The sequence below is a fragment of the Trematomus bernacchii genome, unplaced genomic scaffold (assembly GCF_902827165.1).
Source record: "Trematomus bernacchii unplaced genomic scaffold, fTreBer1.1, whole genome shotgun sequence".
NCBI classification, from domain to species: domain Eukaryota; kingdom Metazoa; phylum Chordata; class Actinopteri; order Perciformes; family Nototheniidae; genus Trematomus; species Trematomus bernacchii.
The window spans coordinates 2,135,306-2,153,779 of record NW_022987654.1 but is presented as its reverse complement, the minus strand read 5'-3'; the positions used below and the strand labels follow the sequence as shown (position 1 = coordinate 2,153,779).

General features: G+C 40.4%; 1 pseudogene; it reads right to left on the bottom strand.

Annotated features, from left to right (window-relative positions):
• Positions 1 to 5,064: 5,064 nt before the first annotated feature.
• On the bottom strand, positions 5,065 to 15,152 carry LOC117486576 (annotated as a pseudogene).
• Positions 15,153 to 18,474: the final 3,322 nt, after the last annotated feature.

The window sequence follows — 18,474 nt, the reverse complement described above, 5'->3', positions numbered from 1 at the left end:
TCTGTATTTGCATAGTGAAGGTTATTATGGATATGCAGTGAGCACATTAGACTTAAAATGCATATATACTGTTTTGACTAGCACACCTTGACATTTACAAAACAGAACAGTTTGTAACTGTGTCACACTGGATGTCCATCTCAGAACATCTCTTGATTTCTTGTTGCCACTTTGAGAGTGGAAGAGTACACAACTGCAGAGAAAGGAGGTGAAATCAGGCACGTTGATGGGAAACACCTGGTATATGTAGCAAGTTAGACACATATATTGTTGTTTTTTTGGTTTGGCACATCTTTAACTCTCCTGTCATTTCAGATCCCGCCTTCCTCCTGTCACGATCTGTCTGTGTTGTGTTTTGTCTTGTCTTGATCTGTCTTTGGTTTCCTGTTTTATTTTGAACCCCCCGTCTTGCCTGTTGCTTTCTGTCTCTGTGTTCCCTCCTGCCTGATTACCCGATTGTGTTCACCTTGCCCTGTGTTTTCTCCTCCCGCCTCACCTGTGTCTTGTTTGTGTGATTAGTCTTGTGTGCATTTAAGTTCTGGTTTTTCTGTCTGTCATTGTTAGATCCTTGTTTGTTTTTGACTGTGTTCACGGGGAAGAGCTCTGTATTTTTCTTGTGGCCTTGAAATAAAGGTGTTTTCTGTTGAACCTGCATTTGGGTCCAGCCCGCTTCGCTCAACCCTGACAGAAGGATCTAACCAAGAATGGACCCAGCAGACAGCCTGTACGAGGTTACGTACAATTTAATTTGTTTTAAAAATGACTGTCGATATGCCTCCAGTAGAGAGGAGAGGCAGTCTATCATCTCAACGGCACGCCAAGAAGTAACCTCGAGGCCCTGGTTAAGGGACTTACTACCCGAGTGGGTGGAGGACTTTTTCGGTAGCTTTGAGGTCAAACCTGTTTCCCGGCCTGCTAGCCCCATGCATGCTAGCCCCCTGCCTGCCACAGTTCCCAACAAGGCTCCTTTCGTGGACCCTTTCGCTGGGTCTCGTCTGGCCTTTGGAGGCTCACTTCCCTCACCTGGTCTTCCCAGCCCTTCTCCTTACCTGTTACTCATTCCCTCATTACTCCACAGTATTTATACCACTTCACTATCACTTGTCCTTTGCCAGACTGTGTTGTCAATTCTGCCAAGCTCTCCAGTGTTTGTTATTTTCTAGCCTAGATTCCTGTCCTGCCCGGTTTTGACCCCTGCCTGCCTGTATTCGGACCTCGAGTTTCCTGCCTGCCCCCCGTTTGGATTTGTTTGCCTGTCTGACGGATCACCCGGTTCTGAGCCCTGTTCTGCCGGCCCCTTCGCGGATTTGTTTGCCTTTCTGCTGGATTTCCTCGTTTTGACCCTGCCTGTCCCTGACCTGATTAAACTGAACATTTCTGAACCCTGCTTGTATCTGTGTCGTGCTATTGGGTTCTGATCTGTACCTGTGAGCGTGACAATGCAAGACTATGAAGGAACTTTAAAGGGCCCTCTTTTTTTATCTTACTTTCCAAGGAAGAAATCATCCAGATGACAATTAATAGGCAAGTTGTGGAGGTTTCGTTATTAACATTCTCATATTGTTTTTCGTTGACAAGGCAGGCAGCTGTTTTTAAACGCAAAAGTTGATAAACCCACCCAAACTACCTGATTAGCATCAAATGGCTAGATGTTGTTATGGTAAAGTTAGCAAATAACCTGTTTCGTTCAGGTTTCGTCAGAGACCAAACACAGAGCTAAAAGAGAGTAAATATTGGACTTACATTTTCCAGCTGGCTTAAACAGGACACCAAAATAATGATGTGTTTCTGTATCTGCTGGATGTGCTACAGTAGATAAGCAACTATTTGCTAACAAGTTTACCACCTTAACTTTTTAACGGTGGTGTTCATGCTTTTTACAAATAGTTTTTGCTGCTAAGTGGCCACAATAATAAGATATTAGGCTCACAGCAGTCTTGTTACTTTACTTGTTACTTTACTTGTTACTTTACTCGTTACTTTACTCTTTATATCTCTGAAAGATGGTGATTCCACTGTGCAGATGGGCAACATTTCCTCTACTATAAAGGATGCTACAAGCCTGTCCATCTCTGCTTTGGTTACCGGTCCAAATTCAAGTTTTTGCTGCTTCGGAGTCGGCACACACTCAACATCCTCACTCTGGATTCGGAGGTCCTTAGCTATTAGCTTCACGTTAGCATGTTGTCTTTGCAGGTGCTTGTGGAGGTTTGACGTTGTGTTTGCAGCAGTGGATAAAAGCTTCTGGCCTGGACACAGTTTGCACCTCACCGTCACATTCCTGTCCTTTCTTCGGACGAACTCAAAAATAATGGGCATACCTCCACCCCTCGAAAGTTATCGCTGTTGATGATGATGACGACTCAGCCATGTCTATGCACTGCATGTGGACGCGCAAGTCGCGCAAATGTTACGTAAATTCATTTATGAATTTATAAAAGTAACGCGTTACATTACTCCGTTACCGAAAAATGTAATATTATTACTTTGTAGCGCGTTACACCCAACACTGCTTAGGAGTTATAAAGAAAAGTCATGTGTAGTGCAATATGATGGCTTTTCCCTACACACACACACACACACACACACACACACACACACCTCACCACTACGTACCTGACAGAGACACTAAGTGATTTGTCCCTGACCAACTCCAAATGCAGCACAACGCTCATTGGTGTTCGTGGCTGCTAATATTCACAAGTATCGATCGAGGTGTCGGGGTTTGGTGTAATGTTTATTGATTGTGGTGCCCGGCTCTAGTTTAGGGTAAGGTCAATCTTTTCAATCACTCCTGAGGATTTCCTCCAGTCCTGTGGAAGATCCCCCCTTCAATCAATAGCTCATTATTTAGCTTCTTGAGGCTGCAGTAAAAGCAAAGAAAACACAGGGCATTTTCTATGGAAGGATCAGTCTCCTAATAAACTTTACAGCTCTGCTATACAGTTTCTGAAATCACATGCTCACAGGTGTGTTTTCTGAAAATCTGATTTAGCAGTCTTTACACTTAACTGAATTAGCATCATCGTTTCAATGAAGGCATGATTTTGTTAGGGTTAGGATAAATTAAGGAACTATAACATTCACACTGAATATGCAAATCATTTGTGGAACTTATATTATTATCAAATCAGGCGATTTTGCACAATTATTTAGCTTTACTTATGTTCTGGCAGCTTGTTGTGCATGTTTTATTTTGAAACTAACAGTTGCAGCTTATTCATTTGACCTTTTGTTAAAGATGTGGTGCTGCAACAGATGTATAGGTGCAGGGTTGGTGTCCACAATAATGTCGAATAACCAAACCAGTGACATCATTGTTCACCACATGCGGCATATCTGGAGCATTGTTTACGAGGGCTCATTAAATTCACAGTGCTTTTGAAATTCTACCATTGTTGGTACTTTTGCACAGACCATTTCCTTTCTTTCACACTAGGTCTTTGAGATGATCCTGTAAATCACAGACTACAGGTTTCTGTCCTGCTACAATATTTGGAAGGAATGGCTTTTAGGGGTCCAAACATCAAATGTGCAAAAGATACCCAATCTTTCTTGGTTCTTTTGTGTCATTTGGAGTTTGAATTACACAAAGTCCCAAAAGAGTAAACAAAATAAACCGTTTTATAAACAATTCAAGCTGAAACTTCATATCCAATCTTTATTCATTCTGCTCTATATAGGGGCACATGACGTGTTTTCTAAGAAATGTTGTCTGTTGCTGCTGACAGAGAGAAACGGTTACAAGTTGAACAAAAAGACCAGTTAACTACTGATGCATATTAATTACTACCTCTTATTGTGTATTGATACAAGCAGTTAAAAGGCCCACATGTCTTGTACAAGTGATATTAGGTTAGGTTTTGTAACTTTTGTAAAGGTTTGCCAGAGAGGAATCGTAACAACATGAAGACTAATTTCCTTTGTCAGGGATACAAAAGATAAATCCCTGTAATTGCTCTGATGTAACTGCTTTCGTGGAAACATGAATGGCTACAACTTCAGAATTTGGCATGTGCCATGTAACAATAATATGAATAACTCACTATGCCTCTGGGACCAAACTTAACAATTAAATGCAGGATAACTGCCAAATGCTCTCTGCCTTAGGTGAAGATTAACAAAGGTTTATTATTGTTACCTGTGAATACATAGTGCACGGGATAGATGTGTTTGTGCAGAAAATAAAACAGTTCCATTAACACTGTATATTTATTTACCTCGTAGACAGGTAATACAGATCTAAGCACAACAGCATACATTGAGAGACTTCCTTCTACTCGATGAAGAGTATTAAGGGGCTGCTGCGGTTTAGAAGAATATGAGTCAATAGTACAGAGGTTTCTTTCTCTACAGTGTTCTTTGCCCTGTTTGTGAAGCAGGTATGCCTAAAAAATATCGTTATGGTTCAATATTTTGAATATCCCTCCCTCTTCCTATGCTTATTCTTTGGCTCCAATCAAATCATAAATCAAATCAGGTCCTTCTGTATATATTTTCCCAATCACTACCCCTTGAACTAGATAACAAAAAAAAATTGATGAGCTTGACGTTTATCAAAATCCTTCACACATCTAGGATTTTTACATTTAATGTAACCAGGTGGCCTTTTACGTCATCAACAGGTGAGTCAACGGCAAGAAGCAAGGTTACATTTTGTTTTTGTTTTGATGAATGAACCTTATACTGTACATTACAATTGTATCAACATATGATAATACCGACTGATTCAGGGATTTACATGTCCATGTTTTCAATACCAACCCTATACCACTTATAAAACATTTACTGTAAATGAACTGTTCAATATGAGACAAAGGCAGATATTTATGTTAACATGTATTTTATTCAGATACATTTTATGTAATTTGTGCAAACATTCATCAGTCAAGTTGGAAGGGAGGCTTTTACTTAATACATAGTTTCAACATAGTAGCAGTGTGACACAAGAGTTTAATCTGTCTTGTTGAACATGCCTAACAACATTGCATAGCATCATAAATAGCTACAGAATTAGATCAAATTCATGAGTTTCTGAAGAAGAAGAGGGACAGCTCTTCTTTTTTAATATTCTCTTCTGGAACTGGTTGTAGTGACTGAGGACTTTTGAACAGATTCACTGCCATAACCACTGCTGCTACTGAAGCCGCCACCGTAGCCGTAACCTGAGTTGGCACTGGACAATCCTGGAGTAGAAAAAAAAATAATATATCAATATCAATATCAATATAGCAGTGTGGTCTACTGGTTTAAGATAGATAGATAGATAGATAGATAGAATACCCCTTATGATCATGATGTATAAAGTATTGAACTTACCACCACCAGAGGACTGCACATGGATGGTTGCAGTTGGGCCTCCGCTGAACAGTCTAATGTTGGAATAATGCAGAGTTAGTCCTTAATTCAAAGTTAAAGCTAATTGTGAGGCTATGAAACCATTTCTTAAAGTTTATCCCACCAGTTTCCTGTAGGTGGCAATTTCGATGTCCAGGGCCAGCTTGACGTTCATCAGCTCCTGGTATTCGCGCACCTGGCGGGCCATGTCCTGCTTGGCTCTGTGCAGAGCATCCTCCAGGTCTCTGATGCGGAGCTTGGCATCTTTCACTGCCAGCTCACCACGCTCCTCTGCCTCTGTGATCTGAGCCTCAAGGCTGGCCCTCTGTAGAAAATGTCACTGATTATTTAGTATCTACAAGTCCCTCTTAAATTAATATAGTGCATATTAAAGTGTTCATATTAATGCTTCATCAATAAGAAGTTTTTGAAATATACCTGTCCCTTGACAGCCTCAATCTCATTCTGAAGACGGGAGATCATGCGGTTCAGCTCAGAAATCTCTGACTTTGTTGTGCGCAGGTCGTCACCATACTGTCCGGCAGAGGTCTGCATCTCCTCATACTGTTATGAAAAATACAAGAAGGTGTGTCAAGAGAGGGATCTAAAGCGATGACGAGGTGTTGAAAATAATTGTAGCAACAACATGAACTTAGCCTTTTTTTCACTCACCTTCTGTTTGTACCAACCCTCTGCTTCAGCCTTGCTGCGGTTGGCAATGTCCTCATACTGAGCACGCACTTCAGCCACAATAGAGTCCATGTCCAGGTTACGGCTGTTGTCCATCTCCACGATAACGGAGGTGTCCTTGATCTGGCTCTGCAGCTCATGAAGCTCCTACAGAAACAATGGTTGTTGCACAATAATGAACTCTTTGTCCTTTTTTCATTAAAGATCGAGCAGATTTTCATCAGATTTAACTCAGAAAAGATTATAATATTATAAAGAATATGATATTATAAATACATACAGTCTCATAGACGACACTGAGGAAGTTGATCTCATCCTGAAGAGCATCAGCCTTGGCATCCAGCTCCACCTTGTTCATGTAGGCACCATCAACATCCTAAAAAGAAAATAATGTAGAAACAGAAAGTGTTAGAATTTGCTACTTTGTTGTTAACACCAGGATTTCCAATGAATTAATGTATCTTTGATGTGTATGCACCTTCTTCAAGAGCACAAACTCATTCTCTGCAGTTGCACGTTTGTTGATTTCATCTTCATACCTGTTGGAACATGGCGGGATTTTAGTACATCTGCTCGATTTTAAAACATCTGTTGACTTCATCAAATGTCTGTAAAGATTAGTGACCATGTCATACAAGCACTCACTTATTCTTGAAGTCCTCAACGTGACCCTGCATGTTCCTCAGCTCTCCCTCCAGCTTGACCTTCTCATTGCCCAGTCCGTCGAGGTGTCTGCGCAGGTTGAAAATGTAAGCCTCGAACATGCTATCGATGTTGGAGGGTGATGTGGTCTGGTCCTGCAGGAGGCTCCATTTGGTCTCCAGCATTTTGTTCTGCTGCTCCAGGAACCTGACCTGTGGAGACAAAAAAAAGGTAAGATTATCAGATGTTGTAAATGTGGTTAGACTGTTGATTTAATTGACTCTTTTATGCTACAATTCACTTCACATTTTGCTTTTGACAGCAGCTGCAAGTAATTTAGCCCCATGAGAGCATTGCAGGCATTTGGTAGTAAGATACTCAGGCCTACAGTACATTTAACATAACACAGTCACAAGCAGACAGCACAGGAACCAACCTTGTCGATGAAGGAAGCAAAGCGGTTGTTGAGGGTCTTGATCTGCTCCTTCTCGTGGGTGCGGACAGCTTGGATGGTGGGGTCAATTGCAAGGTTCAGAGGGGCCAGCAGGCTCTTGTTGAACTGGACAGCAGTGATCAATGGAGCCATGCAGTTGCCTCCTGCTTGGCTAGAGCTAATGCCATAACTGCCAGAGCTACCTAAACCAACCCTTACGCAAAGAAAATATATTTCCCCATATATTAACTGTCAATATATTGCATTATTTTGTTTTCTGATTTACTGGTTAATTGAAAAGATTTAATAAAGGAAATCTTGCTGTTGGCTACACCAACTGATACTGATTAATAATCAACATGAAAAACATATGTATTCATATCTACAAAATATATTGAAGATATATACTGTAGAATAATATATTGTGTTAATATATTACAATATATTGATATATAGAATAATATATTGTGTTAATATATTGCAATATATGGCATAATACATCAGTAATTGCCGCTTTCCATATATTGAGTAATATATGTAAATATATATAATATATTGGTTGTGTATATATGTGAACATACATTTACTATATATTAACATTTATATGGGGACATGTACTATATATATTCACAAATATATGGGGACATGTATGTACTATATATTCAGATTCATATGGGGACATGTATGTAGAATATATTCACAATTATATGGGGACATGTACTATATATATTCACAAATATATGGGGACATGTATGTACTATATATTCAGATTTATATGGGGACATGTATGTAGAATATATTCACAATTATATGGGGACATGTACTATATATATTCACAATTATATGGGGACATGTATGCGCTATATATTCACAATTATATGGGGACATGTATGCACTATATATTCAGATTTATAAAAGACCATGTACGTACCATATATTCTGAACATGAGTGCAATATATGTTCACAATGAGGAGAAATGCATGTTCTGATAAAAAAAATCTTTCATTTCATTTCAAACCTTTATTTATGCAGGTGAATCCCATTGAGATCATTGATCTCTTTTTCAAGGGTGACCTGCTGCAAGTAGGTTCCACATGAATACATATAAACATAACAGAAAAACAAAAAAGGACATCATACAGCATATTTACAGTGACTACAGTTTACATAGCTAGTAACATTTACAGGTTCCAACAGTTTCCGATTGGATAATATCTATCCTTGCTTTAAAAACATTTAGTGGAACCAAATTGCTCAGACTGTTCCAAGTTAGCGGAGCTGCGCATCTAAAAGCTATCTTCCCTAAGACAGTCCTAGCAGTTGGCACATTTAATAAAACCACAGCATGCGATCTCAGGCAGTAGCCACTTACAATTCGCCGTGAGATCAGGGAGCAGATGTAGGAAGGAAGTTTCCCTAACATGGCTTTGTATATAAAAATGTACCAGTGACTGAGCCTCCGTACAGTTAGTGATTAAGGCAAACCTGCCCTTGCATACAGGGTACAGTGATGGGTTAATACTTTACAGTTTGTCACAAATCTCAGTGCACTGTGATAGGCGGCATCTAACTTGACCAGGCAATTGGCAGGTGCATTCATATAGATCAGATCACCATAGTCCAGTACAGGTAAAAAGGTCACAGAGACTAGCCTTTTTCTGGCCTCAAGCGAGAAACAGGACTTGTTCCTGTAAAAGAAACCTAGCCTAACCCTCAGTTTTTTAAGCAGGTTATTGACATGACGTTTAAAAGTGAGACAATCATCAAGCCAGATACCAAGGTATTTGTAACAGGTAACCACTTCAAGTTTTATTCCTTGCGTAATTACAATATCTAAAACAGGCTCTGTAAAAATATCATCTGTGGAAGCCGTGGTACTGTAAAAAGCACGACCAATCATTTTAGCCGGCCCGGCTAAAATAACTGGATGGCCTACCTGCCTGTCAGCCTTCCATCTGTGCACAAACTTATCTCGTGCCCTCATTGGTCATGTGCGCGTTTTTGTGTGTTGGAGGAGGGGCTCTGTAAGGAAGTGGCAGATTTTTTCCGGCTGTGTATTTTCAAATTCTAGCGCACCCAAGCTGGTTTCTCCAAAATTACCTACCCCACCTTTAAAAGACTACTTTTATTGAATGAGAGTTTTACCTAGCACAATGAGCCTGGGGTGGTGGGAAGGGAGAACTGGGCCTCGGCATCGGCAGGAGTTGTAGTCGCCTATGAGTATTAGAATTTAGATTAACAAAGGCATAGAAAAACCCTGAAATATGTACTGACACAAAGCTACAACCCTCGATTTTGTAAGTAGTAGTAGTAAATACATACGTATATACAATATACAACAATACGCATAGTGCAATTAGCAGTACCAGTAATAAAATAACTAAATAAATAAATAGTAGTAGAACCTTTATTTAGCCAGGAAAATCAATTAAGAACAAATTCTTATTACAATGATGACCTGACAAGAGGCAAAAGGCGTCCTGAGGGGATGGGGTTTGGGAGGAAAAAAATAAAAAGACAGACTCCGGGCACTACAGAACCCAGGAGACAACACAATGACACAGAGCAGAGATGACAGGCATAGCAGTTAAACATATAAAATCTCTAAAACAATATTGCTGTGGTTCAATCTGTCATTAAAATAATATAGAACATTCATCCATTCAATCATTCATTCATTCCTTCATGGCAAGGATAACTAAGCTGAATAGTGAATAAAGTGATATGTGAAAAGTAAAATTACAGTGAAATTAAATGACAGTGCGTTCCTCACCACTGCGATCTGGCTCCTCTGTCCTCGTGTCTTTTGGGTCTGATTCCTCACTACTGATGTCTGCCTCTCTGCATGGGCCCTCTTTCCTTATTTATTCTGTCTCAGTCACCACTGCTATCTGGCTCCTCTGTCCTTTTGACTTGGGGTTCTGCAGGCTTAGTTCGACCTATGAATTTCAACAATGCTCCTGTAAAATATATAGATAGATAGTATTATGGGTCAACATTAAAATAACATACACTGGAGAGCAAAATGTGAAATGACATTGACTGTAGGCTACATATTATCCACACAATTGTCAGCAGGGGCAATAACAACTAAAATGTGAACTAACTTGAATGCATTAGTCCACAACACATAGCCTAACTAATGTTAGCCTACATCAGGGCTATTCAATTAGTTTGGAATGGGGGCCGGTTGATGAAAATGATCCAAAGCAAGGGGCCGGGAAAAAGATGGCTTGAAATATGAGCAATCATATTTAAGAGCTTCAGATACAGTAAATACTACAACAGCATAGTGGAGTGCATATATTGTGTATAATTCAATCAAACAAGATAGCCCCAAGGCCTTTATAGATCTAAATGGCAAGTTCAGAACTCAGTAGGCCTACATGTTTCATTTGATTTCATTTAGGTGAAATTATCTAATCATTCACGCAGAGATGCAATCAATGACAGGAGTTGTCACTACAGTATAGTAGGTGGGTTCGAAACCCGAGCCCGTCGAAGTTTTCAGGCATTGTCTACCCCTCTATCTCTCAATGTAACACCCTCTCTGGAATAAAGGCACTATGGCACAAAAAAAAAAAAAAATCTTAAAAAAAAAAAAATTGATTACTTTTTAACATTATACTCAAAGGGCCAGTAAATATCACCCCGGGGCCGGATTTGGCCCGCGGGCCGCCAATTGAATAGCCCTGGCCTACATAGTTACTAACATCAGAACACATAGTATTGGGGAATCTTATGTGTTTTGTGATGTTTGTGCTGGAGCCGCTTTATCCAAAACAGCACTCCGGTTAGAGAGTTGACACGGAGACAGGAAGTACAGTCTTTGGACTTTATATTAGCTTGGTTCTGATCATCAACACAGAATACATCATGCTTGATGTGGAATCACATACAGGATGTTGAATGGGTTGATGAGTATGATGATAATGATAACGTAGAGTAGAGAATGAATGAATGGTTTCTGCAAAATACACAGAAATAGAAATAAGGTTCAAATTACAATAACTAACCAGACTATGGTTATTAATAATAAGCAACAGCAATACTAATTGTTGCTAAAACACATTAGACACGTTGCAAACACACACATGGCTAATAAAAGCTAATTAGCATCTCATCCGCACACTATCACTGAATAGCTTAACTTAGCTAACTAGCTAGCATTAGCTCAATTCCTGAACAACATAGCAACTAAAAACGGGACATCAAGACTCATTAACACACTGACTCAGCAGGACACTATGCCTACAATCCAGCGACGTGCAGTCAGTGGAGGCAGGGGAGGCAGAGCCTCACATGTCATACTCCAATGTAACGGAAAAACAACTAAAGAAAAACGAAATAGTAATAATAATAAAATGTCTCCACTGATCTGTGTTGTAAGTGTGATTTATGTATGATTCTAATCGCTTTTTATAGTCAAAATCAGCAAATTTGCCGAGCTCCGCTACAGGAGCGATGACAAGTGAGGCAGGCACGTGCTCTGCCTCTCGTAAACCCACAGTAACTTGCTGGAGCACGGGCACTAATTTAGCGCGGGCACTTATTTTGTGAGCGCGCTCAAGCCAGTTACTGTGGGGTGAGGTGAGGCACAGATGAGATCTGCCTCACCTCAGAATGCGTCACCCCACAGAAACTGTCTGGAAAGCGGGCCCTAAGCGCATGCCTGTTACCATCTCACTGTAGGTCACCAATGTAATGTATGTAGATCCCTTTATTACATTTATCCTCGCCATCCATAGTCTCTAAATAACTTATTTCACGTATATATGATATTTAGGCTCGCTGGTCTCAACGGCAATGAAAATGCACCAGGGGAGGCAGCCATAACCTCTGCCGCACTGAAGGGGGCGCACATGAGCCTAAAGGTTCTTGTTGCTACTGTAATTCTACGCAGAGACGGTAGACGTAACAACAAACTAGACTTTTGAAACTACAGGAAGATAAGGAGGACTTTTACAAAAAAGTAATAGAGATTGTTGTCCAGAAGGATAGCATGGACTTCATCTTCAAGTCAAGGTAAGACCACATTTGTAATGAAAATGGGATCTTACAAAGAAAGAACAATCCAATATTTAGATTTTGGGTATCCTTTTGTTGAACGGTCTGTTTAAAATGAATCGAAGCATCAGACTAAAAAAGCTTTTGAAAATAACCGAATATTTCGATTAAGGTCAAAATATAATATTTGTAAATCTGACTCAGTGAGTCAGTGCCTCACCAGCCATGAACCTCACCGCACGTCACTGCTACAATCTTATAACATTACCAACACTAAAGATCTGCATATATGCTCACATTCTTCACGAACGCATTCTCTCTGTGACGATGGTAATTATGCATGTGACGATGCGACCGCAATAATGTCCTGTCATGAACGCACATGTGTAACCAGCTCGAGGACCCGTAGCTGCACTACTTTAGCTGTCCCTAAATGTGCCTGACTAAAACACGAACGATATAATGCAGATCAAGGAAAACAAGGGGAATTTACAACACATAGACTAACTGTGGTTACATTACTTAACTAGCTCATCATCGTCACCAGTCAGAAAATGTCCGTTAGCCGCGGGGCTAGTTTTCGCTATGTTAAACTCCATTGACTTATGCTAAAATGTTAGCGATCTAAAGGTCCGCTATTTTTGGCTGTTTTGGGTCGACTTCAGTTGACTGTAACATCGAAAATATTCGAAATTGAATGTTCACAAAGCTGCGGACCGGTTATACACTCATACACGAGGGAACTTACATAGCTAATTTAACTAACGTTAGCTAATGTAGCTGTTGTAGTGCCGAGAGACGGGACATACGGATTAAGCAACTAGACTACTTGTAGTGTACATGCAGAATTATTTCAATTTAAAATAGTTTTAAATGCTCACACACATACATGACTCTCGTGCTGTATTTTTCTCTCGTTTCTTTTTAATTTTCCGTTTCGAAGCACCTGATGAATGCTTTCTCTTTGACACTCAGCGACAGAATCAACAGACAGAGGCAGCAACGCAGATTTGAATCTGCCAATCAGATCAATCTATTGCTGGAGAGGGGGGGGGGCCTCCCCAAAATCTGTGAGATTGATTGGTGATGATCACTGGCACGCCAATGAGAACGTTAACACGTTTTTTAAGGCCCCTACACACCAGGCCGATATCGGCCGTCTTGCGTTGTTGGGCGAAAACGGGTTCCTTGTCGCCCAAAGTCAATTTGGTGTGTCCCGAACCCTCGGCCGTGACACGCCTTATTTGGCCTTTCACGGTCGACACCCGGCCGATTCAACATGTTGAATCGGCCGGGTGTCGGACACAAGCTATCGGGCCAAGAAACCACTCTGATCAGCTGTTCAGCTAGCAAATGAGAAGCGAAACGGAAGTGAGGGACGTAAACAAACGATTTAAGGCACAAGACAGCAGCTAAACACCAGCAGGTGATACTTAAAGACATCAAACATAGCCCTTAAATGTCCTCTCTTACCTCCCACACATAGCAGGGACATCTCTGATATCGGCGGGAGCGTCCCCGGCTGTCCTCTGCTGAGAGCTCCGTGATTTGTTTGGTCAAGTCCGGTTTTTCATCTCATCGTAAATTTAGCAAGAAGTGGCCATTATTACATTGCTGACTCAATAAACTACACACCCGCCAGAACACTGCGATCATCAGATGCAGGTCTATTAACTGTGATTTTATAGTATGTCTGCACTTTATGTGCTCATTTCATCATTCATGTATTTTTATATTCTAAAACATGTTTTCGATGGACGAGAGTGAAAATGGAACGCACATGCTATTTGTTTGTTTATATCAGTCTGTTCTTCTTCTCTGTCTTCCGGTTGTTGCCTATTTTGAATGACGAATACACACTACCGCCGCCTGCTGGTAAGGAGAGTTATTGCCAATCACGCATGCGCAGTTCGTACGTGCTCGGCTGAAGTCTTTGCGGTGATTTCCAGTGCGACACACGGCCAATACGCAGGAGAACTCGTCGATGGAACTGTCGGTGTCGGGTGTCGGCGAGTTCTCTGGTAACTGCCTGGTGTGTCAGGGCCTTTAGAGAGTTATGTTTAGCGAAGACGGAGGTCAGCCACTGTCAGCCGGAAGTGGTGCATTCGAATACTGTTTGGGCTGTCTGCCGTGGGTGGGCTGCATTCCACTCCAAATAGCCGGTCGGCCGTAATATATGCATATATATATATATGCGTGCATATATGCATATATATATGCGTGCATATATGCATATATATATATATATATGTGTATATATATGCATATTTATATATATGTGTATATATATATGCATATTTATATATATATGCATATATATATGCGTGCATATATGCATATATATATGCGTGCATATATGCATATATATATATGTGAATATATATATGCATATTTATATATATATATATATGCATATTTATATATATATATATGCGTGCATATATGCATATATATATGCGTGCATATATGTGTGTGTCTATATATATTTATAAACTGTATATTATTTTCCATCATTCAATGGACAATTTGTACTTTTTTAATATATAGGCTACCATCAAACATATGTTCATATATAAAGTGGGTAACTATACAAAACGAAGTGAGATAACTGTTTATGAATATCTGTTCAATTTTATGTAAACTTGTGTAACTCATGAAAGATAAATGAGTGTTTCAATAAAACTATTACATATAAATGTATAGTGCAGTTTTTGTTTTCATTGCAATATATATTTTTATATGTATCAATATATAGCCATACATGGTCCATGCATATATTGCAATATATTTAAAAATATAAGGACTACTTTCCCATATATGGAAATGTATGATCCAGTATATTGTATTATATTTACCAATATATTACAATATATTTTTGTTTCATAAGGGAAAACCTGCACCTGAACCAAAACCTGAACCTGAACTAAAACCAGATCCAGCACCAGAACCAACTGCATAACCTGTTCTTTGTGCAGAGTAGCTGGAAGAACTTTTCAAGCTACCTTTAGAAGAGCCAGAGACTGAGTATGATTTCCTGGACATCATGTTTGCAGTGGTGGAGGTTGGTAACTCTGACAAGAGGAGAACAGATGATGAGCAGTCTTCAAAGGGAGAGCCAAGTCCTTCTGAGTGTCTGACTATGAGCTCTGCCGTCTTTTATGTCCATGCTCTGAGAGGGGGAGGATCCTTTCGGCCGTTTTAACCTGGACTCTCACTTTTGCTGTCCAACCTCCCCTCCAACTCAGCCCACACGCCAATCCTGTAAAACAGGTAGGGAGGAATTTTAGAAAGATAAGGTGTAACACTGCCCTGAGACAGGGTGTGTAAAGTAATGGCAAGTATAAAATCCCCCTTTTGGAAATAAAATATTACAACCAAAGCCAGTATCGATACATTTCAATAACCAAACTGTTGTGAACCCGCAGTGCTGAACACTGGGAACGGAGACAAAAGTTAAGTTGAAAAAAATGTTTATTTCAAATCAGGCAGGGTCTGTGGGTTGTGGGCCCTAGCAGGGGACAGAGCTGGGGGGAGGTTAGGGCGGGGCTGAACCAGGGGAGCGGAGGAACACGGAGGAGCACGGCAGGTAAGGGAGGTGGTTGGGCGCGGCAGGCAGAGGAGCAGGTACGTTGATCTGGATAGGGATAGCACAAAGTTAGTATGGGCAAAAATATAATGGAAGAACAAAAGGTAAGCTATAAGCTACGTTTAGCCGAGACGTTTTACCACTGGTGATTAGACGTCTGGTCTAACCACCTCACACAAACAGATGGCCCATTTAGGTCAGTCAAATAGTTTCATAGTAGACTGTAATATAAACCATGTTTGTACACAATATTTCAGTGTTTAAAATTCACTGAGTATATATAGTATATCTATATAATATTTAAATTACATTTTCTTTTAGTACGTTCAAGTCATTCTGTGTCAGTTTTTGGTTTTCAATATACCTAACAAGGAAAAACACGGCATTATAACATAGAAAATAATATAACATGCAACATATACATATTTTTGTATCTTAAATGTTATTGAGGTCAATAAAAACCCCTAAATCAGGCATGTCCAAAGTCCGGCCCATGTGCAAATCACGGCCCGTGTTCAGATTGAATACGGCCCGCAGCTTTGGTCTTATAATATATTATTTATGGCTAGAACTGTCAAACAGAATAAATCTTTCAAATGTAATTAATCCTTTCACCGCATTGAGGCAGCACCCACTCTTAGGGGCCTTACAAATGGCGCAATTAGCCTTTTCTGTTAAAGACGGTGTATTATTGTTTTGGGTCGATCCGCGGTAAAACCCAGAGCAGACTTTTTTAGTTGCCTTTGGTTTGTGGTCGTATGAACTGGATCAAACTTATGTTGGGGTTGGAACCAACTGGACTCTTTGCTAAAGTGGAATGAACTGTATATATTGACTCTTTACACCATACACATTGCAGACACACTGATGTAACATGTCTTGTTTTTCACCATGAAATATATCTGACGAATATGGAAATTGATGTGTGATTTATTTTGTATTGTATTTGGTGATGGAGATATTTCCCGAATTATTTAATTTGTGTATGGATTGACTGATTCCGATAGGCACCCAACTCTATTAAAAATAGGTCAAACCCGCTTCAAAGTTCAAGGTATTCCACATAGTCTGTTCAATGTTATCTGACTCTCCAGATATGAATGAAAGGCAGAAATGTGTTTTTAGAGTTGTTCACGCCTGCCTTAGTGGTTTATATTTAGTTATATTCCCATTTGAAAAATAAAGATAATTGTGACAATGAAAATGTTGATATAACAGTATAATTGTATGTCACTTTTTATGTTCAACAAATGTCAGAAGGGCCTATTGGCCCCCGGGCATATTCACATTATCAAATCTGGCCCTCTTTGAAAAAGGTTTGGACACCCCTCCCCTAAATCCTACACATTGGTGAAGAATGATTAATCGTGAGATTACAAAAAACAAAACCAGCTCTACCAATACTTACCGGTCCAAACAAGTAATCCATATACAAGTTGAACAAGAACAGATAACCAGTCTAGCTTCTTTACTAACAAAAAACAAGTCACATAGAGCACCACTCCCTCTAACTCCATGGTCAGCATTACAAATGCCAGTGGTCCTGAAAACCTGAGTAGATATTTAGGTTTAAACTTTGCTTGCTTTAAGCCAAACTACTGTTGTAATAAGTGATCATTACTGATCACTAGTATTCAAATGACATATTTTTCAATGTTATGAAACCATGGGGGAGGGCCTTAAAACACAGATAGTAAAGGCAGAGCAGCCATTAGTGACACGAAGGGCTCTTTAAGAACTCAGATGCTCGATTTCCGTTGCTTTGTAATATTCTTTATTATAAAGATCACAAAGCTTTTCAAAGTCTTCTAGGATCTACTAGGACATTCCAAAGAATCCTTAGGTTCGACTAGGTATTTACAACAGGTCTCTGGTAACAGGCATGGATCTCATGAAGAGACAAGACGAACCAACACAAGACAAAGGGAGAGAAGGACTATATATACACACACACACACATTAAGTAATGAGGCACAGGTGGACACAATCAGGGGCGGGAACAACAATCAGTCTGACCGGTGACACACAAAGACAGGAAGTGCAGACACCTGGAAAGATAGAGCAGAGTCATGTCAAAATAAGACAGATAGACAAACACTAAAACCTTACAGTACCCCCCCTTTTACGGACGACTCCAGACGTCCCTGAAACCTGAGACCGTAGTCTGTCAAAATCCGTGATCAGAGTTTTGTCGACAATGAAGCTGCCCGGGATCCAGCATCTTTCCTCTAGTCCATACCCTACCCAGTCGACCAGGAACTGTCTCCCTCTACCCCGCTTTCTTTCTGACAGTATCTTTTCCACTGTATAGACGATACCTCCGTCGATGACCCGAGTAGGTGGAGGTGGTGTGGAGGAGGGAACCAGTCTACTCTCTAAAACTGGTTTCAGCTTGCTGACATGGAACGTGGGGTGGACCTTGAGAGACTTTGGGAGACATAGGCGAACAGCAACAGGATTAATAACCTTTGAAATGGGAAATGGACCAACGAACCGGGGGGCCACTTTCCTGGAGGCGACATGAAGAGGAAGGTCCTTGGTGGACAACCACACTCGTTGTCCGACCTTGTATCTAGGAGATGGACGTCGTTTTCGGTCGGCCAAACTCTTCATGCGGGTCGCACTTCTCTGCAGCATCTGGCGAACACCCTTCCATACCCGGCGACAGCGGCGAACCAGAGCATGTGCTGATGGTACGGTAACTTCTTGCTCGAGCTCCGGGAACAATGGAGGCTGGTATCCATGGACACATTGGAAAGGAGAGATTCCGGTGGCTGA